This window comes from Sciurus carolinensis, unplaced genomic scaffold, assembly GCF_902686445.1.
Source record: "Sciurus carolinensis unplaced genomic scaffold, mSciCar1.2, whole genome shotgun sequence".
In the NCBI taxonomy this organism is placed as follows: domain Eukaryota; kingdom Metazoa; phylum Chordata; class Mammalia; order Rodentia; family Sciuridae; genus Sciurus; species Sciurus carolinensis.
Window position 1 is genome coordinate 915,340 of NW_025920174.1, and position 13,483 is coordinate 928,822.

At 56.1% G+C, this 13,483-nt stretch overlaps 1 pseudogene; it reads right to left on the minus strand.

The window, feature by feature from the left end:
• The window catches only part of LOC124974773 (probable RNA-binding protein 19), a 103,907-nt pseudogene that overhangs the window by 5,665 nt on the left and 84,759 nt on the right, over positions 1 to 13,483 (minus strand).

Sequence of the window (13,483 nt, forward strand, 5' to 3'; positions counted from 1 at the left end):
AGACAAGCTTGTCCGCCCTCCCCACTTGCAGGTATGATTTCTTCTGAACCACTTCTTTCCAGCCAAGATTTCCATGGGTTACCTGCTCTGCTGTTCTTGGAGATGGAGCAGCTCCCCACAGCGCCCACTTTGGAAAACACCTGGAGAAGAGAGGATCATGCAGCCCCTGACTTCTGGGAGCATCCACCACCTGTGTGGGAGCCTCTCCAGTCACCATGGGTCCACCCATGGGCACAGGAAGCAGGAGGCATGCAGAGCTGACCCCAGGAGGCTACTCACTGTGCCTGGGCCTGTGGCAGGCCCCACAACTATCCACCCACCTAGTGACCCAGAGATGCCCTCAGATGGGCAGCTGAGGGCCAGGGAGCTGGAAGTTGGGGTCACAAAGCTGGACAAGCTGGACCTGGGCCTGGGCTGCTGAGCCAGGCTCTGAGCCACGGTGTAGATTGCGAAGCTGTCCTCCCACGTCTGCCTAAGGAGATCCTGGGTCATTCGGAGGTGGTGAGTGATGGCCTGTTCCAAGTAACCTGGCCAGTCCCCCAGGCCTCTCAAAACAGCAGCTGGGCTGCTTTCTTCCTCCACTTACAGAGGGAAGAACTAGGCCTTGGAACAGCTGAGAGGTCTGCCGCAGACCCCAGAAGGTGGTGTCAGTTCAGGGGCATGGAGTCTACTGAGCCCAGGCCTGACCACCTCACTGCTCTCTGTGCTTAAAGCCAAAATAATTCTAAAAATCTGTAAGTCACACTCTAGGTTTCCCCTCCCTTCTCCTGTCTCCTTTTAGAGCCCAGCTAAGGCTCACTCCATGTGGCTCTAGCTCTGGCCCTGTCTTCAGTACCAAAGACAGGTAGGTGCTCAGTACTGTCCACCAAGTGAGTGATGGGCAGCAGAAGGAGCAGAAACCCTCACACACACCGGTGGCAGACTCGTGCTTCAGGCGTAGGACCCTCTACCTGGAGGATCTCAGTCGTCCTAATCAACTCTTCAAAACAACCCAATGAGAAAGTTCCACTCATGCCTCTGACAGCCGGAGAAACCGAGGCACAGAAAGGATGCAGGGATTGCCCATTAGCAAGGAGTGAGACCAGGATCCAGGCCCGGGAGGACTGACCCCTGACCATGGCTCCATACTCAGGTGCTGGGACAGCAGTCCTGTGATCTGGGTGTGCTTCCCCACGGTGCTCTAATGGGCTGTGTGAGCTCAGGAAGTGAGGCAACCTCTCTGAAGCTCCATCTCTCAGATGAACTACATGGTCCTAGGTGAACCTTCCAGCTCCAGGGCCTTCAATTCTGAGGACACCCTTGAGCTGCTATTTGTGCAACTCCAGGAAACGCTGATCCAGGAGTGACAAGGACAACACAGGAGCAGAGGTGGCCTGAAAGGCTCAGAGCCACGTGCCTTTGAGACACTGCTAGGGTGCACCTATAAAACCAAGTCACGTGGGTATCAGTGCTTCACCAGGTGCTCCGGGGCCCCTGGCCATGCTGCCTGCTTGGGTCTGGGCCTCTCCACTTCTGTGGCTGTCCTCCTACCTAGGGACAATCACAGCACAGAGGTGGATTCAGTGGACACTGCCTCCTCTCTTGAACCCTCCATAGAATTTTAGAGCTCAGGGGACCTTTTGAAAGGAAGGGGAATCAGAGATTTCCATCCTCTGACCATCTCCTTTCCAGGACAGGTTCAGGACTGTGAGCTGTGTCACTCATCCATTAAGCAGGAAATCTGGTGAGTGTCTGTTCTGTGCTGCGCTCGGTTCACCAAAAGCAGCACCTCTGATAGGGAGTCCCATTTGGGGAGGCGGGGAGCTCACAGACCCCATCCTCTGAGCAGGAGGGGCCCCTCACCCATCCTGACCCTCCACCCCATGGGCTGCCATGCTCACTGGGCATCTGCCAGTCCCCTGCCTGGAGCTCCCTACCCTGACCCTCCTTCTCTCCTCCCGCAGGTGCAGACTCACCCCATCCAGACATGCCAGGTGGGGACACCCTCACTCATGAGTCTCCTGAAGGCTACATCAGGGCACGCACAGTGGTGGCATTGACTTCTGGGTCACTCACCACAGAAGCAGTTGGGGAACTGCTTGGAACATGGAACACCCCCCACCGACAGCAGGGGTGGTGTGCAGCAGGGCGGGCTGCCCACCACTTGAGCCAGGCCGGACCCAGAACAGACGCACTGCCCACATCACAGCATGGAGCATCCCCCATTCTGGTGGATACTCACTTGCCTCAGCATAGTCTCCTCTGTGGTGCTGAAGTTGAGATTTTTAATAAACAGAGTGCATCCTGGAAGGCTCTCGTCTTCCTCCTCCTCCTCCTCCTCCTTTTCTGCCCTTGGCTGTGGATGCGTCTGCTCCTTCCCCTGCTGGCTTCCCACCTTCTGGAATCTCAACATCAGCCACTAACCCCATCAAACAACACCATTAAGTAACATCTACCCACCAAAGCCAGGGCCTAAAGCACAGAACACTGTACCAAGGGGCTCTGCCTCCATGGCACGGTCAGGAGAGACTGCAGGTTTCAGCAGCGAGACAGCCAGGGAGAGAGAAAAAGTCCCACCATCTGCCCCTGTTGTATTTTTTTTTTGTACTGGGGATTGAACCCAGGGTCACTTATACACTAAGCCACATCCCCAGCTCTATTTTGTATTTTATTTAGAGACCAGGTCTCGCTGAGTTGCTTAGCATCTCCCTTTTGCTGAGGCTGGCATTGAACTCAAGATCCTCCTGCCTCAGCCTCCCGAGCTGCTGGGATTCCAGACATGCACCACTGCACCCAGATCCTCCTCTGTTTTAAAGAGAATATGACAGAGATCCAAACCTACAAGCCCCAGATAGGACTAGGCCACACTCATTTTAACTTCAAAATAAATTATGGAAACTGTGTTCTTGCACCATGAACCTAAGAAAAATGTTATTTTTCCTTAAAAAACATGACTTAGTGAACTTTCAAACTGAAATGCATCTTAAGAGTTTTGCAAAAATTACAGAATGGGAAACTTAGAGCATTCTAAAACCACTTGAATATCGATTTCAAATACACCTTGAACATGCATGTGTGTCAAAGTGGTTTTATCTATACATGAGGAAGTCATAGTATTTTGTAATGGTTGAAACTGGGAAAAACCACCACACAGAGTCACAGACAGACCAGCAAGACCACCGGAGGCTGGGATGGTAGGTCACCACTGAAATGATGTGCTAAGGAATGCTGAAGGGCACTGATGGACCTGGGGAGCTGAAGGTGAAGACGAGGAGGGTGGGGTGTGGTTCCATCGGTCTGTTTGAGCTGGGAAAGCGCACATGTGCACATAGACATGAGAACAGTGGGCAGGGGCCTTGGCTGCTTCTGCAGCAGCAGACCCAGGTGGCTGCACCAGTTCCTGTCCCCACCGCCCCTGCACCTCACCCCCTCTGAAAGAACAGGTTCCAGGGAGAGGGAGGGTGAATGTGGCCTTGCCAATTAGTGGCGGTGCCCATGGGCACACAGGGCAGAAGGGGCAGGGCCACCAGCTATTGGCCAGGGCCTAGTGTAAGTGTCTGCCCTGGTGAGGGTGGTGGACACCTCAGTCTTAGGACTGTTGGAGAAACCCTACTTTAGGGAAACACGCTCAGTTTGGCTCAATCTCCCCAGTTTCACCAAGTCCTGAGAGCCAGATGTGGGGACAAGCCCCTTCCTCAGGAAAGGCTCAACAGCTATCCCGCATCCCCAGGGGTACAGCCCCAGGGTGGGGATTCCTCACTCCCAACCCACCTTGGTGCTCAGCAGGTGGCCGCCCTGCCACAGACTGCAGCCCTGCCCCCCATGCTGGCAGAAGCTCCTGAGGTCCCGCGGCCGAAGAGGAGCCCATGGGCTTCTCCCCAGCATGCTTCTCTCCAACAGTTCCCACCTGTGCAGGGCCTAAGGGGGCTTCTGGGTGCTCAGACCTGTCCTGCACTGTCATGCCAAGTTCTGGGGGCCCTGTTCACTGCCTCTCACTTGTGGACCTGAAGGTTTCCAGTTCTGATTAGGTGTCAACTGCTTAGCCACTGAACAAGACTTTCAAGTCTCACAGAAACAGCTAGTGACCGAGCTGGATCCCTCCCAGGGCCCAGAGGACACCTCAAGTCCTCCAGCTTCCTGGGCCCCAGGACACAAGGAGGAAACCTCCTTGCAGGTTCCTCCCCACCCAAGGAACAACCAACAGACCCAGCAAGGGACTCCAAGTGTGGTCATTGGTACTCAGAAGCCCACTTTCATAGGAAAGAGGAGGAAACAGACTACTAAGGACACAGCAGCTCAGACTCCAGGTCCTGGAGGAGAATTTCAATCAAAGTGAAAGTCAATACTGTCAGCGGGAAGACCCTCTGGGTCTCCTGGTCATCCTGCATCTCAGAGGTTGAAGGCCAAGGAAAGAGTGGGCAATAGATCTCCTGCCATGTGCCAGGACCTCAGCTGGGTGCTTTGGCTACCTGGCCTCATGCACAACCACAGAGATCACATCACAAACACAAAGGGGTGGCCTCAGGAACATTCCAGCATACCAACACTAGATGCCAATTGGTTTAAGGAAGGCAAGACAGGTTCCCAGAAGACTGACAAAAACTTATAGAGGAGAGAGGAGTGGAGACGATGGTGCCCCAGAAGGTTCATGGCCAGTGCAAGGGGTAGCCTCTCATCAGCAATAGTCAGCTTCTGCCCCTGGGGAAGGCCAAATCAGTATGGTCAGAAGTTCAGAGTTTTGCAAAGAAGTAGAAAACCCAACTTTACACGCGAAAACCCACTTTTTCAATCTTGGCAACCTAACTCAATGGCATGAGGCTTTTGTGCCAGGCAGGAGCTGGTTAACTGGCCAGCAAGCACACACCTCCTTCTTGCTCAGAGACCTCTGGCAAAGACTGATCACCTTCCTCGCTCTGTCCTAGGGGACTGCTGGGGTTCCAGGAGTGGGAGTCTCCCAGGGACACCCTGGACAGCCCAGGGCCCTTGGCAAGGTGGAGTCCACTCCACCCGACCCCAGCCCAGGAGCCTGGTCAGGTGGTCGCAGGCACAGCCTGGGGTGTGCATTTGGGTTTAGTGAGAGCCGAGCTGAGCTGAGCAGTCTGGGTGAGTGGGCACCTCTGGAACTGTGCTCAGGAATGGTCCCTCCCTGGGCAGGTCAGCCGCTCTCAGCCCCGCACAGGAAGGTACATAGGGAAAAGCAGCTGGCTGGAGATGAAAACCGTGTTCCTGTGTGCCCAGCCTTTTCCCAACAGCACAGGCTGTCTAGTTCCAAAGACATCCATGCCCTAACCCTTCACACCCACAAGGACATTCCTGTCCCTGGAGTATCCAGATTCTGAAATGCTACGAGAAGTGATCATGGCAGTCTTTAGAGATCTGCTGACCACAGGGGCCTGGAGAGAGTGGTCAGGAGGGGCAGAGCCATGGGACACACATGCAGGAACACAAGGCTGTGGGCCTGTACCACCGGGCTCTGCTGTGTACCACTCACGCATTCTGGGCCAGTGATGGAGCTGCCCTGCCTCCACATCCCTCCTGCAACCTGGAGTAAAACCACATGGACACACATAGTCACAGACACACTCTCCTGTACTGTGTTGAGCTGTTAAGAAAAACAAGCATCCACTACTCATCCACAGGCCTGGTTACTATCACCTGCCATTGGACAACAGAGTGGCTGCCCTGGCAGTCGCACCTCAATGTCTGCTCCCAGTTTGTAGGCTGTAAACCCAGGAGGAGATTTGGGACCAAGAAGGCCCAAAGATGGGGCATAGACAGGAGTGGGATGGTAGTGATTCAAGGAGCCTAGGGACACCAGGAGCCCAATGGTGGCAGAGACAAGGACAGGTCCTCCCCAGAGCCCTCAGATGTGGATGTGCTGGCCACAAACTGGACTTGAACACCTGCCTGCCAGCTCTGCCACAGGTGACTTTTTGTTGGTCTAAGTCAAAGTGCTGTGGCTATAGATATTCTTAAACAGCCCCATGTAGAGAACTGACTTTTAGTTTATCACGGGTACAGGACAGCAGAGAAGCAGACAGTGAAGGCTCAAGTTAAGGCAGGAAAGGAAGCCAGGGAAAGCAGGGGCGGAGCAGGGTGCTTTCTGCAGTTGTGCTGTGGAAGGGTGGAGCTCAGGCTGAGGGCCCTCCCACATGCCAGCTCCCTCTCCCCTGGGGCAGCCCCACCTTGGAGTAGGTGAGGTGTTAGAAGGCCCTGTGCACCTCCAGGGGCTCCAGGAACTCCAAGATGGCAGTGACGCCACCCTTGGGCAGCAGCACTCGGCCCAGGCTCCCAAAGTGGCCAAAGGTCTCCTACAACTCAGCTGCCAGGGTGACTGCAGGGAGGTTCTTGGCCAGAATCACAGTCTTGCTTTGTTCTGCTGCAGTCTATGGAGCGGAAGGGACTTGTGAGAGATGGCAGCAGAGGTCCAGTCTGACACCAGCACTGTCTGGGGCCCCAGGGGCCAGGTGCCTGGGAAGCAGACCCAGGAGGCACCACTCTCTCCAGCAGGCCACCTGCTGACTCCACAGCTGGGCAGTTCTGCTGAGGGGTCAGCCCCCAGCCCCCCACTGAGTTGTGCAGACCATGATAGTGAATGACCAGCCTGGTGGACCTCCCAGGTGCCCCAGCCGCTGTTCCACTGATCAGACTGGCATCTCAGTGTGGAACTGCAGGCCACCTGCTGCCACAGGCGTGGAGGAAGAAGCGCCAGGTGCAGCCTGTCCTTGCAAGGGGCAGCGGAGCATTGAGCCCTCAGGTTTTGGTTCCAGTCACCACAGGGCCTGTCAACACACCCCCAGCATCCCTGGAGCCCCGTCCCCAGCTCTGCAGCAGCCATCAGTCAGGGCCATCAGAGGCTGCGGGGAGGGCAGTGGGGACCCACCTGGCTGACGGAGTCCAGGTTGACCCCGTTGTGGAGGAGGAAGCGCCGCACCTCTTGCACCAGCTAGGTCTCCCCAAGGGCCACACAGATAGCCACACTGTCCTTGGTCTCCTGAGGGAGGGGGAAAGGAGACCAGCAGCCATCAGGTGGACCTGATCTGCTCTCTCCAGCCAGCAGCTGAGCAGACCCAGTGGAAGTGGGTTCAGCAGTGTCCTTCACCCAGCCACATCTGCCTGACCCCCTCTGCCACACTCTCCAGCCACGAGTCCCCACACCCACTCCGGCTCTTCCCTTCTCTGCAGTGGGCAGGTCTGTGGCTCCTCTAGCAGCCCCTGGGGGCTTCTGCAGGGCTGACCCTGACCGTGACCCCTCACACCAAGCAGTCCTTGCTCTGTCACCTCCCCACCAGTCCTGGCTCTCCTCTCTCCATCTGTCTCCACTAGGAGGTTCAAGAAGGCACCAGAAGGCTCTAGAAGGCAGGACCCTGTCCCAGCACTGCAAAGCCCTGGTGCTTGGGGCACTCACAGCACCAGAGCCACTGTGACCATCCCTTGTCCCTCCCTCCAACTCAGGCCAAGCTGCACTGCCCAGCATGGCAGCCATGAGCCACTGGGCACCTGAGGTGTGGTTTGTTCAAACCCACATACTGCTCCACATGGAACTCAGTGGCCTGGGTGGGAAGAAGGGAGGAGAAACACCCTGTGACTACGCTGGGCACAGCGAAGTGACAATCCCTCAGCATTAGCTGTAAAGGGCGTCTGTTAGAATTAATTTTCCTGTTTCTTATTTAAAAACATGGCCACCAGGCGATTCACTTATACACGAGCTTGCTGTCCACCTCCACAGACAGGCTGGCCTCTGGTATCTTGAGGAAGGGCAGAGGACCGTGGAGAAAGCAGCCAATGGGCAGAATCAAGGGATGTCCCTCACCATGTGACTGTAACGCGCTCCTGGTTTTGCCAGAAAGAACTCTGCAGGGGTCCATCCCTGGACAGATTTGCCAAGAGGATCTGCGAACACGAAGTTCGCAGGTCATGGGCCACTCACATAGTCCAACACTTGGCTCTTGGTGCCACTGTACTTCTGTGCAATGACATCGGCCACAGCATTGGGCCCCATGAACAGCATGTTCCAGTCATGGGAGCTGCGGGCAGGGGCAGAGCAGGACAGGCCATGCTGGGACACACAGGTGCTCTCTCAGACACATAGCCTGTCTTTATGCTTACCCGCCTTCCTAGCCCTCCCGCAAGCTTGCCTGTCCTGGGTGGGCTCCCCACCAGCAGGCAGTGGGACTGACAGATCCAACCTCTGGCAGTGTAGCAGCTGGACTGTGCAGGGCCAGCAGGTGGCAACCGTCTGAGGTGGACTTGATACCTCAGAGCATAAGTGAGCTTGGCACCGCTTTCCCCTCTGCAGTGGGGAAGTGGGCTCGGAGGTGAGGATGAACCTCAAGCTATAGAGCAAAAGGGACCAGGTGGCCTGGAAAGGTGGAGAGGGCAGCAGAGCCCGGGCGGGGCTGGTGAGGACCTGGAGCTGCTGGCTTTGTCCTTGGACACCTTCTTCTTGTAGGACAAGCCGGGGGTGTCGGTGTCCTCACCGGCTTCCTTCCTGATGGTGGACGGCAGCCCGTACAGCATCCTGCCCTGTGGGGACAGGGGAGAAAGTGGGCAAGCTACCCTCCCACCTTCCAGCCCTGCACTCCAGTGGGGCCTCCTGTCTAGTGGGGCCTCCTGTCCTAAACAAGTTGGACCCAGGGCCAGACTTGCAGGAGGACAGGGACGGCAGCCAGAGCAGACACACAGTTACTCTCAGTCCAGCTGGTGCTGGGGTCCCCGACACGGCCATGCCAAGGGAAAGGTGCCCCTCTGTGACACCCCATGGCCTCTCACACTAAACTCCCAGGCCCTGCACAGGGAGAACGTGAGTGGCCATGGGTGGGCCAGGTCTAGCCTGAGAGCCCACAAGGTCCATACGCTGTGAATGAAGGTGCACTGGAGGGTAGGTGGCCTGGGCACATTGCAAGGTGACCCTGAAGAGCAGAGTTCCCTGCATTCCACAGGGCCATCCCTCCTCCATTACCAGGCTTGGCAACCCCGGCGGTCCCATGAGCAACCTCACCTGGAATACCTGCCAATCCACTGCTGTGCAGGCCTTCAACGTGTGCTCAGGAAACATGAAGGTGACGAAGGCAAAGCCCTTGGGGTTTCTTAGTCAGGCTGTTGATGGGGTAGTGGAGCTCTGACAGGGGACCTGAGGACAGGAGAGCGTCAGTCACCTGGGTTGGAGCTGGGCCCATGCTTGAGGGAAAGTGCCAGGCACTAAGGGTCGGCCACATGAACACAGCACAACTGCTGTGCACTGGCCATGTCCACTCAGCCTGAGGGAAGGATGGCGACTGCCAGTCATGAGGCCCACTTCCAGGTCAAGGGTTTCATTTCCCTGTCCCCTTGCCCCCACCCTAAGAGAAGCAAGGGGCTGCACCTGGCTCCACGGACTGCTGAGCACAACCTGTCCTGGGCAGTGGCCTTGCCCACAAGGCCTCCTCCTCTTGCCTGTGAATGACACAACAGTCGCCCCACACACAGTGGCCTCAAGGGTCCAAGAGTTAGTGTATGGTCACTACCCAAGGCCTGCTGCAGTTAGTGCCACATAAGTGTTCATAATGCCGTCCCTCTCAGAGGACACTGTCTGCAGTGGTTCCACTCTGAACACCAGGTGCAGCCACATCCCAAATGAATACCTGCAGTCTATGGTCAAGCCCCCTCCCATCCACCCAGCACTGCTGTGTGGCCAGGGCACCAGCCCATGTGAGGAACTGGGGAGCAGGACAGCATGGACAGACCTTCAGGTCCCATCACCTGGCTTGCAAGCAGGTTCCACTTGGGACCTCTGAGCTGTCCTTGGCCTGAGCCACACTCACACGGCCTCGCTGATCCTCCATACCCAGGCCAGCCTCCTGGCAGACAAGGGCACTGGCAGCATCTCCAGAGCACACATTCACCTGCACTGTGAATCTTCCTCCCCTCGACAAACGGCCCCTGTGACCAAGCTCAACTACAGGCCTGCAAGTTCCCAGCCCAAGATGTAACACCAGCAAAAACAAAGATGGCCCTGGCTGTTGCCTCTTCTTGGAAGCTCGGTTTGCTTGGGAAGCATTTGAGAAAAAAAGCATTCCCAGGCAGGAGCATGGTGGGTGGGCCAGGGTGGGTGGCTGCTGAATTCTAACACCAGAAGCCAAAGAATCTCAGGAAAATGCCTCCATCGCTCCTGCTCTGCATTTGGACGGTGAGAGCTAAGGAATCAAGTTCTGTGGGCCAGGCTGGTTATGCCTGTGGTCCCAGCAACTTGGGAGGCTGAGGCAGGAGGATCAAGGCCAGCCTCGTAGACTTACCAAGACAGTCTCAAATTAAAAAAAAAAAAAAATGGGGATGTAGGTTGGTGGCAGAGCGACCCTGGGTTCAATCCCCAGCACCATTAAAAAAAAAAAAAGGAATCCAAGTTCAAGTTCAGAAAGCAGAAGATGCCACTAGATCTGCAGTGGGGACAGAGAGCCCTGTTTTCAGATGAGGAAACCAGCTGGAGCCACTGCCCAAGGTCAAGAGCGAGTGAGAGGCAGACTGGGCCAACCCAGCTAAGTGGGAGCCAGGCGCAGCAGGGGCCTACATGCACAGTCAGGAGTAGAGCCCTACCATAGGAGGAGAAGAGCCCCTCCAGGTCCCCCTCAGTGCTGGTGTAGGGCAGGTTGCACAGAAAGAGCCTCCCAGAGTCAGCCAGGTCCTTCTCCTCCTCGTTCTTTCTGAGCATCCGGTCTTGCCAGGGCTGCACACTGTTCTGCAGGGTCTCCTTGGCTGTGGGCACATGTTTCTCCCTGAACACCTTGATGTAGGCATCCACCTACAGGAGGAGAGGGTCCAGGGAGCCTGGGACTTGAAACACCTGGCTGGGGACCCAGGCCCTGGCTGCAGGCTGCCAGATGCTCCAGCTGGGAAAGGCGATGGGCCTGGCATCAGGCTCTGTAGTGGGGCAGCAGCCTGAGCCCCCGGGACCACACCCAGTCTGCCAATATAGCCTCAGCCCTTGGAGCCTGCTGTCCCAGGCCAAGTGACAGGTCCTCTGAACTCTGAGCCTACTCTGGCACTGCTGGTGGCTCTGCCTTGGGAAAGGTCTCATGTGACAGCCCGACCCTGAACAATCACCTGCTGGTGAGCAGGTTGCAAAAACCACCCAGCATGCCTAAGGAGACCACAGGGATGGCCTGCCTCCACATGCGCCACCAGAGCTTGATCGATACCTTCCACTGACCCGACAGCAGGACTCCCGGGGACCCCCATCTACCTTGACACAATGCATCCCCAGGAGTCTGTGGCTGGGTCCAATCGCCATCCCTGTCAGAGTGGGTGGAGGACCATGTCCCAGCTTGGGGGAGGTACCCTTGCTGCACCTCCACCAACCCTGCCCAGAGACAAGAGCCTGCTCCTCACTCCAGGAGACCCAACAGTTGCCCCACTGGAGACCTGCCTCCTCTCCCCCAGCCCTCGCCACTGCCCTGACCACCCGTACTGCCCACGGCCATGTGCCTGCTCATGGGCTCCCATGCTGCCTGCCTCTCTGCAGTCCCTCGGTTTGCTGCTCTACCCTCAGAGCCCACAGCATCAGGTGGGAGGAAAAGCTAGGCACAGACATACATGAAGGAGCCCACAAGGGAACGAGGAGCCCAAGGGGCCTTGCCAGCGCCCCCTTACCCATGTACACCCTGTCACACTTCAGGACTTTCTTCACTTCCTCTTTGCTGCTGAAATCCACAAAGACATAGCCTGAGGGGGACCAGGACAGAGGTAACTGCAGGCCCTGAAGATGCAGGGAGTCACTGAGGTTGCTGCACCCAGCTCGGAGGCAGAGGCTGGAAGCCTCCAAAGCACACCCACCTCCCTCCCCACTAGGCCAAATTCCCTTTTGAGGAGCCCTCCACACCAACCTGGCTTGGTGGGCGAAGGCGCCAGATGCCAGGAGTCAGAAACAAGGGCCTTTCTGAGCTCCTCTTGGCCTCAGCCCTTCCCTGACCAGGTTCTGCAAAGGAGAAATGCTCACGACAGCCCCTTGACCTGACCTAGCACTGGGGGCCCGGACTCTGTGACCACCCTCCCAGAGCCAACTTCCCTCCAGCCATGCCTCCTGCCTCTGGGCAATCAGATCCAGGGCTCCAAGTCCAGGGGTGGAGGCTCACTGCCCAGAGCAAACACCATGGGCAGCACCACGCATGCTCACAGTAAAGCACTGTCCGCCAGCACCACTCCTGGGAAGCAACAGAGGCTGCGACTCACACAACACCAGCAGGTAAGGGGTTTTTCCTGATCACAGGAGGCCTCCACAGCCTCAGCCTCATGGGGCCTCTACCTGTGGAGCCTCGGAGCTGCACCCTGTCTACCCCACCAACTTCCACCAGCATGAACTCAGCCCAGCAAACTGAGAACTGCTGGCCTCTATCTAAACAGATGGGGGAACCTTCCAGAAGAGCGGAGGCTGGGCAAGGAATGACAGGTGAAGATTCTGACCCTGTCCACCAGGCTGCCAGAGGCAGGAAGGAGGCTGTCAGAGCCGTGTCCTGACCAGGGTAGAGTGAGGACCGCCACCAGGAGAGGAGACATGCCCTGCCCTGTGCCGGCCTCCCCTGACTCAGCCCAGCTCCCAGCACTCATTCATCTTGTTCCCATGCGAGTCCCTCACTATCTGAATGGCCACTGGCTTCAGGGGTGCCAGGAATTCCATGACATTCTTCTGCAAGGAGAACTTTGGCCCCTGATCAGTGCAACAAGAAAAGTGCTGCCCAATAAAGAGGGGAGGAACAAAGGACTGAATCAGAAAAGATAACAGGGCGATTATGGTTCTGCTTTCAGTTATACTCATCCTTCCTCCATCGTAAAATAGAAGAATTGGAAAATAGAAATCAGGGAAGAAATGTGTAACAACTATAGACTATTAACCTCATCGCTGCTATTTTAAGACATCATATCTGACCTTTTTTGAGTTTTCTTTTTCTTTTATACTTGGGGTCAAATCTAGCTTTTCTCACTTCACTTTACAGTATAGGTATCTGTCCATGATACTTCACATTGTAAGGAGACCTCCGTGTTCTTAACCATTCCCTTTTCTGGATGTGTGTATGAATGTAAACATGTATTTCAAAAAATACTGTGAACAGGCAGGGTGTGAAATCATGGCAAATGCTGAAAAATGCAAATCATAGAACAAAACCAACTCCTAATTCCAAGGGCCAGCTCTACCTTCCTGGCTCCTTCTGCAAAATAAAAGCAGTGAAACCAGTTTTAATCTGGGCCCTGGGTGCTCAGAGGCCCCCGTCCTGAGTAGCCTGTGATGCCAGCCACCAGACGAAACTAAAAAGCATTCCAAACAAATGAAAGAAGTCCAGCAAAGTAGGGTTTTCACACTGCTGCTGCCAATTTCCTGATTATCAGATTCTCTCCAGAAGCCTGGTCTCATTCCTGGTGACTGGTGGGACAGCTGGCACCTGCACCACACATGGTCAGGTGTCTCTGGGGATGAATCCACCCGCTGTTCCACACCTGGCTTTTTCCACTTGCCACAGCACCCTGGGGTCTCCCT